The sequence below is a fragment of the Terrapene carolina genome, unplaced genomic scaffold (genome assembly GCF_002925995.2).
Source record: "Terrapene carolina triunguis isolate 2854851 unplaced genomic scaffold, T_m_triunguis-2.0 Scaffold180, whole genome shotgun sequence".
Taxonomy (NCBI): domain Eukaryota; kingdom Metazoa; phylum Chordata; order Testudines; family Emydidae; genus Terrapene; species Terrapene triunguis.
In genome coordinates this window covers 1,179,873-1,192,781 of record NW_020664531.1, presented here as the reverse complement: position 1 = coordinate 1,192,781, position 12,909 = coordinate 1,179,873, and the positions used below count along the sequence as shown (strand labels likewise).

General features: G+C 39.1%; 1 protein-coding gene across 1 annotated transcript in view; it reads left to right on the top strand.

Annotated features, from left to right (window-relative positions):
• LOC112111016 (thiamin pyrophosphokinase 1) overlaps window positions 1-12,909 on the top strand; it is a 489,744-nt gene that overhangs the window by 387,604 nt on the left and 89,231 nt on the right. The gene's annotated exons all lie outside the window — the stretch shown is intronic.

The window sequence follows — 12,909 nt, the reverse complement described above, 5'->3', positions numbered from 1 at the left end:
TAGGGATAGGATGAGATTCTTCTAAATCCTCCTCACTCATATGCTTTTGGCTGTACAATGAATTTTGTGTCTACTGTATAAAAAATGAGTAACATAATGTCTCAATAAATTTCCCAGACTTAGAGAGAGTAGGAGAAGGAAGCTTAAACCACCATTAAGTTAATGAAGCAGATTCTAAGGAGTTCACATCATTTCGTAAAATAGCCAGCTGAAGTTACACACTGCACTGTATCAAAATGCGATGAACTTTGTGAGGAAACTTTTTGTTTGTTTCAAATGCTAGTTATTTTTCAAATGCATTGAATTTTCCCTGAGTTAAATGACATGATCTTTGTCACCTTAACAAGATCCCTGGCTGGGAAACAGAGAGGATTGTCAGGGTAATTTTGGAGAGAGTCTGCCTGCTACCCCGTATAATATGTCCCATGGAATTTTCTGTTGCTTCTAAAGCTGTGGTCTCTTTCATGAGAGAAAATTTGCAAAACACGATAGCAATTTGGCAAAAGCTCCATAGCTTATCATAACTCAGCATTTGTAGATCCTAATTGTAATTAAAGTCTGGAAAATGTTGTGATAGCTCTTTCCCCAAAGACCATTGCTAGCAGATCGTCAATTCTAAACTTGCCTTACCACCCACAGCCTTCTATGGAATCAGATAGTCAGAGAATCCAGTGGGAATGTCCAACCCGATAATGTTCATTTTCATGGGAAGGGCCCGCCATGCCTGTCAAAGAGGCTATTACCATAGTGACATTTAAACAGGGAAAGGAATGGGTAGATTGAAAGTTTATTGACATTCTCTTTTCTCTGTGATCAAGGGCCAAAATGTGCTGGTTTGACCTGCTTGAACTAAATATACTCTGACCAGACAGAAATAAATATTGTTTAGCAATGGCAAGAGTTATTCTAAATATTTGCTAGAGTAACTACATATATAGCAGTCGGGCATATTCCATGTTGAGCATTCTTGAATCACAAGAAAATGCAGAGGTATGGGGAATCCCCTAGCATAGGGCCATGCATGAAGTGAATGTGATCCAGAACTTTCTATGACATAAGCACCACAAAAAGCTAATGTGGATCATTATTGTTAAAGAGAGCACTGTGTGCAGTCATTATTACACTATATAACCTCAAAATGTGGTTGTTTGAAAACTTAAGGCTGGGGTTTTAAAAGGAGCCTAAGGCTACGTCTTCACTACAGAGGGGGGTCGATTTAAGATACGCAAATTCAGCTACGCGAATAGCGTAGCTGAATTTGACGTATCGCAGCCGACTTACCCCGCTGTAGGGACGGTGGCAAAATCGACCTCTGCGGCTTCCTGTCGACGGCGCTTACTCCCACCTTCGCTGGTGGAGTAAGAGCGTCGATTCGGGGATCAATTGTCGCGTCCCAACGGGACGCGATAAATCGATCCTCGAGAGGTCGATTTCTACCCGCCAATTCAGGCGGGTAGTGTAGACCTAGCCTAAGAGTTAGGAGTCCAAGTTCCATGGATTTGGGGCACCAAACTCGTGTAGGCTAGAATTTTAAAAAGGAGCCTAAACTCGCAAAATGGGGGTGGAGTGGCTGTCTGCTTTTTTGTGTATGTAAATACTGAGCCACTTTTGCTTTTTTTTTCTTCCCCCCCATTTGGACAGAAGGGTGAAGAATAATTTTCAAAATTATAAATAGTATAAGCAGCAGCATCTGACCAGAGAATTTGCTAAATGGTCATCTGTGTAATAGGTGCATAATTGTCTCCTAGTAGGTGCTCTCACCTCTTCTCCATCTTATCATGTACCTTTTGTTTACAGTCTAGTTTATGTTAATAGATGTTTTACTTAAGAGAAAAGTGGGAACAGGCAATTTGGAATATGTTAAGCTGTGGCTGTGTATTAAAAATGTATACTAAAATGATACTAAAAATCTGTCACACACGTAATTGGGTTGATCCATTCAGACATGTTCTGTATGGAGAAGTCTGAGTTTAAACCTTATTCTATTGGCCAAAGAGTTGTTTGTTTTTTATGGGGACATGGGTTACTAACCACTCCATGGTTGGTTTGAGGGGAGTGGATTTGGAGGGTTGGAATGGTATCAGACACAATTTGCATATGGCATTGGACTGGGAATTCAGTTGTCCTCAATGCTTATGATACCAACAATACTGTGATTAGCTGCTGAATTCTGGGAGGTACAGCATCTAGATACTATGGTGATGAGCACTATATAGGGAAAAAACTCAAGAGTTTTTTTCATTTTGTTCAGTTACCTTTTTTGTGCAGGGAGACAAGCAGGCATAGAAATGATAATATGACCTATCGGTAGGAAAATAACAGTACAACAGCAGCTCTACTTCCTTCCTTTCCTTGTTCCTTTCTGTTTTTAATGAGAAACCAAACACTGCACTTTGCATTATTTGACTGGGTAATGTTCACGTTGCACATCAGTTGCTCCAGCTGACTTGGTTGGTCTCATTATTAATGTTTTAATCACAAAATCTGGCTAGTTCTATTATTTATACCTCAACTTCTTCATCACTAAAGTATAGAACCTAAGAATGCCGGGATTCTCTAGGTATTCCAAAAGCAACTTGAGACTCTAAAGCCTGAAACTGATCCTGTGCCCAAGTAAGTGGCTGAACCTAACCATTAATAACTCAAATTCTGAATCTGATTATTATTCAGATGATGGTAGAACAAAAAGCAGTGAAACAAATACCCCAAATCCAGAATGCATATTAATTTCCATTGCAACGAGCTTTTTTTCTCATGACAAGCTCTAGATTAAAATTGCTGGAAAAATGCTGTAGCTCTAGTACTAGCTATCACTAATGATCCTCCTGACTTCTGTTCTGCCCGTGATTTTACACTTAAATTGAAAATGGCAGCTCACCCACGAAGGATAATATAAAGAAGCAAAGGGAAGGAGGGCACACATTGCTATGAAGTGTGACTTAAGTGTCGAAATTTTTGCTGATAGCTTGGGTATGGCAGACCTTTGCCTGCTCATTTGCGCATGGAAGTATGAGACACACCCCTCCCCAGTAAACCTTAATGGACAGAATGCTTATAAATATTATAAATTCAACCCTGGGTGTGTAAATCGATGATATTTTTCACGCTAAATGTGACAAAAAGTAAAAGGCTTTTCCTCGTTTTGTCATCAGTTAATAGAAAAAGATCTGAAAGGCTTGTTTTAAAAACTTGATTTCTGGACCATCACATATTTGTAAGTGTCTCAACTATAAATTAATTTAGAATCTGTGCTGTAATAGCTGGACGAATCAACTGATGATTTAGCTATTGTGACAAAGTTCCTCCTCTATCTTGGTGGGTCCTGCACTTATTGGCGGATTTTCTTGCCTCAGAGATTCACCATGTGGGTTGGGAAACAGCCCAGAGACCTTCCCCTCTGGAAGAACCCACAGTCCAGGTCAATTGGGAGGTTTGGGGGGAACCCGGGCCCGCCCTCTACTCCAGGTTCCAGCCCAGGGCCCTGTGGACTGCAGCTGTCTATAGTGCCTCCTGTAACAGCTGCATGACAGCTACAACTCCCTGGGCTACTTCCCCATGGCCTCCTCCAAACATCTTCCTTATTCTCACCACAGGACCTTCCTCCTGCTGTCTGATAACGCTTGGGCTCCTCAGTCCTCCAGCAGCACACTCTCTCACTCTCACTCCTTGCGCCTCTTGCTCCCAGCTCCTCACACTCGCACCACAAACTGAAGTGAGCTCCTTTTAAAACCCAGGTGCCCTGATTAGCCTGCCTTAATTGATTCTAGCAGCAGCTTCTTAATTGGCTCCAGGTGTCCTAATTAGCCTGCCTGCCTTAACTGGTTCTAGCAGGTTCCTGATTACTCTAGTGCAGCCCCTTCTCTGGTCACTCAGGGAACAGAAAACTACTCATCCAGTGACCAGTATATTTGCCCTCTATCAGACTCCTGTACCCCACTGGTCTGGGTCTGTCACACTATTAATAGAGCCTTGGATCTTTATTGGGGCATGTAGACATTATTGTAATACAAATAACATTTTTTCCAGCATTTTTAGATTCTTTTTTTATTTTATCTCTAACTTTCTTGCACTACAGTATATTTAAGTGTTGATTCACTTATCAACCTTACTTATGAGTTTAACACAGTTTTCTTTCTGGGCATATGTAAATTCCCATGTGATGAAAATGTATAAAAAGCTCTCATATGCTAGTCAAATGTGATATACATTCAATTCACAAATACTGTGAGACTTTGTAGGCTCTGGATAGGAATAGAAAGGGATAAATATCTGACAGAGACTGTGCTGAGGGATGTTTCCAAACCTCTCACATCTATGATGTAATAAATAAAACTGAAATCCATACACTCTCCTTCCAGTGGTCAAGCAAATACAACTTATGTCTTGATTTCACATACAATACTACAGAGCGTGTGTGTGTGTGCGTGTGTATGTATGTACACACATGTGCATATATATGTATAAATGTTTCCTTACAAACTGTCATTTACTAATATTGGGAAAAAACGGGAGATTCATTTGTTTTAGTTTCCACTTTATGAGCAAAGAAATTTGGAGAAGTTGGAAAATTGCTCGGGGAACAACTCCTAGCTGTATTTACTATTGTAAAGTACACATTCTGGATCACACTAATAACATATTCCTTACCTGGTCCCAAAGGGATATAAATCTTTTCTCCATTAAAATCTGATTTACAACAGAGAATTTAGATAATACTAGCTCTGATTTGACTCATCTGGCTGCTTGCTGATAACAGCTTCATACCATTTAAAAAGAAAAGAAATCTTCAAGTGCTAGTGTTATCCAGTATATATCCTCTGAGGTCCCTTCATGGAGGTTAACTGAGAATGAAGAAAGAAAGCTGCAGTACTGCTATTGATAAGGGAACCTGGCTGGAGGATAATGGCATTCTAAGGATTTTCTATAGTAAGGAATGATCGCACTAGCAAATAGTAAGTTATGACTCAATGCATATTTCCTTTCATATGCTGTACCTTCTGATACCTGTATTATTAACCTCTGCAAGTGAATGAGCACATTGTGTGTATGGTTTTTTTCCATGTAATTTTTGTGCAAACTGGCTTTTGTAGGGTGGGAATTATACTGCTGTGAACCACTTCTATGCAACAGAGTCTCCCTACTGTTTGACTACAAGGAGGCAATAATAATAAGAGAAAGCTCTTACTTCTGTTGTTGTCAATAGTTTTGCTAATATCAACCAAAACTTTTTTTTAAAATATCGCCATTGATAGTAAAAATCAAACTTTTGCTGTATTACTTATTATTTTTGTGTTCCTTGTTTGTTTCTAAACTGCTTAATTGTTGTGCTCATGAAATTGAAGAATCCTGCCACCCACCCACAAAAGAAAAAGGGATGCTGCCATTACTGTTATGGCTACAATTTTATTTTAAAGGCACTGCGCTGTTTTAAGTGTTTATGGCCAAGTTTTGCAGAGGAAACACAGAACTTGGAGCTCCAAAGAGAAGAAGAAGCTGATTTTCAGGCTTGTTGTTTTAAGTGCATTTTAGATGGCATTTGAACTACTGATCTGGAATCTTAAACCAATTGAGTCTCTTTTATTTTATGGGTTTATTGTTCAGGAAAAGTTCTGAATTAACAGCAGTGGAGACTGTGCAGAGCTGTTTATTCCCCCAAATAGGATACAGTATGGTCCACAGCAATCCAAGCTTCCCGATGATGCCCTGCCAATGGGCCTCCTTCCAGTTAGGGCGGGCAAATAATCAACACACCCCTTTAATCCTTGGTGCCTCTTCTCAGAGTGTTAAATGATTGGTCCTGCTTGTGATGATGGCTTTTATGATACTGAGACTTGGCCACTAGAAATTGGATAGAGACAACTAAATGAAACTCATCTCTACAGGCTGCCAAACAGCTGTCAGAGTGCAGCAATTTCCAGCGTGGGCTGGATTTTAACTAGTGACCGGTAGGTGAAAGGCTTCACAATCAACAGTTTGAAGCATCCAGTCCCCTTCTATTCTATTAGTAAATAAATATCTTTCTAGTTCGGTAACTGGGAAACATTTTCAGAGCTCGCATGGGCAGTACCTTGCTTCCTTCCAGTTTCCTTATTTTTAAAATTCTGTTTAGCACTGGGCATCAGAATCAGTGCTGCTGCTACAGTCACTTTGGGCAGTGTCAGCCTGTTGCCAGCAAATTAGCTGCTCAGCTGTAAGCATTTTGTTGTCCGCCTTCAAGGAGGCTGATCAGTTATTATAAGACAAGGCCTGCTGAAATATACTTAGTGAGGCTGATGTCCTGGTGTGGGCAGACTGATGTCAAAGCTGAACAACAGTTAACAAAGCAACGACGGGGCACTGCCTAATGCATAAAATATTTTAAAACTAGGAAGTGTTCCACACTGAAGCAGTGCTCAGCTCAGTTTATGGTAGCTGCAAGTTTTAAAACCTAAAAGTAATGTTTACAGTTGTGACTGAGCCACAAAATTTGGATCATAAGTGTGTGATGGAGGCATTGGAGCTGGGTTTTTGGTCCCTCCTGGTAAAAGCAGAGTCTATGCGCAAACCTCAAGTCTGGATCTCCTCCCCAAATCCAGACATCCACTGAAATCTGGGGGAAGGTTCCAGCTCTTCTGCAATAGAGAAATTTCCCCCTCTTATATGGTTTGGGAACATAACTGTAAGTAAAACTAGACTGAATTAGCCTGGCCAATGTTTGAATCCTGCTGTGTTCCACTGTTAAATACAGTGGTACATTTCTTCAGACATTTGGTGTAGGAGAGGTTTCAGGAGAATGAAATCTTTCTTCCCCTTGCATCTCCTCTATGTCCTTTCAAGACCAGTTTAGCTCCAGTCCCAGCTCTGGTACTTCGACTCATTTATATAGATCAAAGACTTAATTTAAAATACTAAAATCACTTAAAAATCAACAGAAATAGGCCAAGTAGGAAGTGTAAAAAATTTAGAAGGCTTTTTGTTGTGTGGCAGGGGAAGAGATGTCGGAAGAGGAAAAGGGTCAGATTCTGCTCTCATTACACCATTTTAAATCCAGAGTGACTCCACTGACTTCAACCATTACTATGAATTTATACCAGTATAATGGGAGTGGAATTTGTCCAGGAGAGAGACTCTTGAGTTTATATTAAAGTCATTCTCATCAGTCAACCTGCCCACATGAATATTAGGAAATCAACTCATTTAGACAACTGTGGAGGCAAAGCTGAAATATAATCGTGTTCTTGAATGCAAGTCAATGAAAAATTGGCCAGTGTGCAAATGCTCATTTGTCATATGCCTTGCAAATATACTTTAATTGTTTGCATATTTAAATGCCCAGAATCAACCATAACAAATGTGAGATGTCATGTTGCTGAGAGATTTCCAAAAACAAAAAAGATCTCTGAGGCATGTGGTGAGTTATTGCTGGTTCCTAGTGTTCTCTGCAGAATCACAAAAGGGCAAGGACTGAAAGAAGGACAAATCAATCATGTCTGGTTCAAGTTCCTGTAACTTAAAAGTGGGATGTGTTAGCTCATGAGCTAAGTTAAAGAAATATATAGTTTGTCCCATTGTATTTGTTTTTAAACTGCCTGTCTATAGAGCTAATTATTAGACTGGACACTTAAAATTGATTTGCTTCCAATTAGCATATTTGCAAATGTATGTTTTAATTCTGTATATGGCAAAAATCAGTGTAATTCGTTGTTATCTTCATCCCAGGGCTGCTGAGAAACATTACCTTCTCTGTGCCCTTGTCCTCACCTAAGTTGTCATAATAAAGGTGCCAAGTGGTGCTGGTTATGTTGGTTTATTCTTCTTTTGCCCTTTCTTTTTTCACCCCCCCACCTCCACCCTTCACTTTCCATTTTGAGTCTTAGTGTAGCTGTTCCCACATTCTGTCAGTTGTTAGAATTTCCAGCTACCAGTGTAGTGGGATAAGTGTGTGTTTTGTCAAGCAGCAAAAGAGACTCCAGAGTTCTGGTACTTCAGTGTGGGATTAAACAGTTTGCCTCCAAAGGGTGCCTAATAGAGCTGAGTAAATAATTGATTTTTCAGTGTGGTGGCTGAAACCGAAGGAGGAGAATTTCAAACCAAAACTGATTTTATTGTTTTCCCCCCTTGCTGAAATGAAACACCAATGAACTTTCCTTCAGGTCAAACGAAATGACAATTCAAAATGAACCATTCTGACTTTTTCAAAATACAAAAAAAAATCTAATTTTTTTATTTGGCCAAAACTATTTGCTAAACTTCACACAAATTTGTGAATAGTTTTGGTTGCTCCCAAATTACATTTTTCAGCGATATTTCACCCAGCTCTAGTGCCTACAACACTCTGGTCTCTTTTGGTTTATGCCATCAGTCCATAATTATTTCTATAGAAGAGTAAAGGCTTTTTCCCTCACCACCATGTGATGGTGTAGTGGTGTTGGTGGTGATGTTCTGTTGAATACCATGCATGCTTTTGGCTTTGTACAATGCACAGAAAAATATATGGTCCATGCTCATATGTGATTCAGTGTGACACTTAACTGTAGCCTGTAGCAATCTTGACTAAAATGGGTATGATTTGGAATTATCTGTTTTCTGCCTAGATTCCAGATATAGAGGATTGTGGCAAATCTATTTTTCCCCAAACAGTGGGCTTGTCTAATGTGCTGCTCTCTAATTGCCCAGGTAGGCTCTGTTAGTACGCTTTAAAAGGTACCTATTTCATGTTAACGTAGTCCTCTTAGTGGCTGGTCCAGTTAGTGGCTGGTCCAAACAGAGGATGACAATCTTAGCTTGCTGTCAGTTATTCCTTTAGTTCTGTGCTGTGGATCTGAAGGTTCCAACTGTGCTGCTGACACATGTAGAGGTCATTATGACTCCACATGATGGAATTCAGCAGGGTTCATACACATAAAAGCTTCATTCACTACATAACTCAGATTCATCCCCTGAGCAGATCCATCCTATGCACTGAGTGAATCAGTGGTCCTGTGAAAAAAATAGTATGAGATCATGTAATTAAAGACTGTGTTATAATGCATACACACAAAGGGGCAATATTAAAGTTGCAGAGACAACTTTGGCGTTCTTGCTTTTGACACCTTAATGCTCTTTTAAGGTATTTTCCATTTTGGGGGGGGGGGGAGGGGAGCGATAATCTACACATACGCATAATATGTGAGTATGTGTATATATGTCTGTATATAATGACCAAACTTAATATTTTGTTTGGAAAGAGATTTCATTTACTTATTATAAGGAAATACTGATAAAAACAGTAAACATTTTCAAACCAGTCAAAGCACCTTCATCTATAATGATAATAGCTCGATGAAATAAATGACATACAGCAAATAGATCGCGAATGCATATTCCTCTCTATTTTCTGCACCTACAGTATAGAAAATATATACACCTCTACCTCGATATAATGCAACCCGATATAACACGAATTCGGATATAACGCGGTAAAGCAGTGCTCCGGGTGGGCGGGGGGCTACGCACTCCGGTGGATCAAAGCAAGTTCAATATAATGCAGTTTCACCTATAACGCGGTAAGATTTTTTGGCTCCAGCGGATAGCGTTATATCGAGGTAGAGGTGTGTTCGTGTGTGTGTATATACATATACACACACACACACACACAGTATATAATAAATTGCTGGTACAAGCCAGAGTGTAGCAGTTATAATCTAACGATCAATAAAAAATGTCTCGTAATTGCACCGCTAGGTTCCCCAATGTGGCACATTACTTTATTATAATTTACACCCTGCCTCCAGCTCCAATGTAGCTCTCCTGATTGGCTTACTGTTTAATGACTGTGTTTGTAAGACAATTTTCTAATCAGCTATCTGAGCACTCATCAAAAATAAGGCTCTTAATTTTGAAGCAAATCAGTTGGAGGTGCTACATCAGGGATGGTGGTATGGGTTTATTTTTTTAAAGAAAAAATCAATCATGTTCATTTTATAAAACGATGTATTATAGAAAAATGTTATGAACTCATTAATTGTAGAAAGCTGTTTTCCCCTCAGAAATCTGTATTGTGCCCTTATTAGCACTGTGGTATTGTCAAATCAAGAACTGATTTGGAGGTGTGAATGAATTAGTATCCTTCAGGGTTTTTTTACTGCATTTAGTAGCTCTGAAATTGGCTGATAATTACTTAAAATATAGGATCTTCTTTTATAAACTGGTGGTGTGTTTCCAATCATCAGCCTATTTAATAGCAATAATACATTATTTGCTGTTCTAGATGGTATGGTGGGCAGCTAAAAAAGTCAGGCTCACATCAATTCCAAATATTGTACTTTTTGTCTAGTATCTAGATGTAAAACTTGGAAAGGCTCTACAGATTTGAATCTATATTTGTTTTATTACTTAGCAAAAGGTACTGATTGCTCTTCATACTTAATCTGTAGCTACTTTATTCTTTTGTTATGTCATAGGAACAGTAACTATTTTTTAATTCTCTAAATATTTGTAAGATTTTCTATGAAGTATATGGCATATACAGCATACATAGTGATATGGTGCATGACTAAAAAGGTTTTAATAACATGAACTTGGGATGACCTGTATAACTTATGAGCAGCTTTACTACTCATGAGTAAGGAACCTATAAAATAAAACCTTTTCAATCCTACCACATTGTCTTGTATTTTGTATATGCCATATATGTTGCAGAATTAATATTTTATAGATGCTTGATTCTATGCTCATTGAAGTAGTGGGCAAATGTCTCACTCATCTTAATCGTGAAGGCTTAGGGAATTATGTAGAACTTCTTGATGTTAAATCCAGATGATGTGTGGTCCCAGCCAAGAGATTTACATGCCTACTTAACTTGAGGTGCACGAGTAGTACAATGGACTTCAATGGGATTACTCACTGAGTAAAGTTAAACATGTGCATAAATATTCACTGTGTAGATGGTGTTTTACGATGCAGCGTGGGCTGTCAAGCCCACCCCTCTCTCTAAGCTTGAGAGCCCAAGCTCCAGCCCGAGCCACAACATAAAAGCACCATTTGTACAACTAATTTTTGGAGTACTAGCGTCAACCCTGCTAACGTGAGTCTGTGGGCCCGGGCTGGAAGGTTCACTCCTAGATGCTGTGTAGACATATCCTGAGAGAGACATAACCTCCAAAATAACCTAAAATGTAATAGTAACTTTAAATCTATAAATCTCAGGAGTTTCCATGAGTGCTGGGTCCCCCTAATATGTCCTCTCTCTAATGCTGTAAAGCTCCCATTTCTATCTCTGCGAGTTGGCAAAATAACAGACTTTAAAATCATGACCCGTATATTATGTGTTCTGGAAAGGCAATCATAATTTACATGAGTTCTTCCTAATTTTGCTTTGGATTGTCCGGGCGAAGTATGAAACCATGACTAAGGTTGTGTGAACAAGTGTTCTTCAAACATTTTGTTCATAGCTTGTTCATATCCCAACTCTCTTGCTTGTTGAGCTATAACTCAACGTAAGATCCTATCAATACAGCTGCCATTGAAGCATCTAGTACACTCTCTTATGACAATTTGGTTGACAATGTACTCTGGTACATATGGAAATGTTTTAATCAATTATATTTTGTCTCAAATAGCCAGAAGTAATAGGATATAGTACCAACCTGCCAATTTGTGAGTAAGAGAACATAACACTTCTGAGTTAAAGAATTACCCATAATAAATTTGAAATTGCTTCTTCCAGCAGCCACATGTTGTGCCTTCATGTGACCTAAAAATGGCCAAACTGTCTATTTTCATATTTGGTTATAAAATTGTTCACTGGGGTTGAAACTTTTTATGCCACTAATACAAATACCCTACATAGCAAAAAGCACTCCTAGTGGAGGGGATGGAAAAGAAGTTTAACATAATGTTATATGCTGGGGTCTACAAAATATTAACCTGCAGACAAACTAGCCAAAACAAAAATGCATTTTTGTAATGGTAGTTAAAATGAAATATCAAGTTTTCATAATAGAACCGCATAAAATACCAAAAATCTGGAGCAAGTCTTTTAAATAGAGCTTTCTTCCTTCTTTTTCTTAAGAATTGATGTAAAGAGCTGCTGGGAAACGCCACTTGCAGTGCACAAGAAGTTTTTTGGTTCTGCCAAACTTAAGAAGTTTGCTACGTATTCTTTGGTGCCACCTACTGGTAATTTATCTAACTATTTTCATATAAAATAATAATACGTAGGTCTTATGTGGCACTTTTCATCTGTAGATCTCAAAGCACTTTACAAAGGAGGTCAGTATCATTATCCCCATTTTACCCATGGGGAAACTGAGGCACAGATGGGCTATGACTTGCCCGAGGTCACCCAGCTTAGCAGGCCAGTGGAAGAGCTATTGAGCTAAATAGAGTACTCCTGAAACAGTTTGGACTTCTTTTCCTCCATGGTTCTAAGACTTTCCTCCTCAGCTTTATAAGTCAAAGTCCCAGTCCTGTATCTCTTACTCAGGCAAAATTGACACTGACTTCAATGAGTGTTCGGTCTGAGTAAGGAGTGAAGGATGTGGTTTAATGGCTCCAGTATTACTTCAGCTCCACACCTAAATTCACCTTGAAAAATTGTGTCCCATTGCAAAAATCAGCTGCTCTTGTTGTTAACTGTGTGATGCACAGCCATTTGATTCTCAAAAGGACGGAGTCGTTCTATGCAGTACCTCCTGCAGGTTCACTGGGGCAGTAGTGCAAGTAAATGACCTACCAAGGGGAATCTGGTAATTAAATTGCAAATTCGAGATCCCTTCCAGAGTTATGCTTAAAGGTTAATATTGTGGAATGGTCCCTTGGATGTAAGTAAGCATGTTTTTCGTGCTGTGTTAGATACTGTGTTTAGATAATGCTTCACAGTATCTGTAGGGTAGGCAGGGGAAAAGATCATTGTTTAACATACAGTGCCATCTACAGAATAGGCCAGGC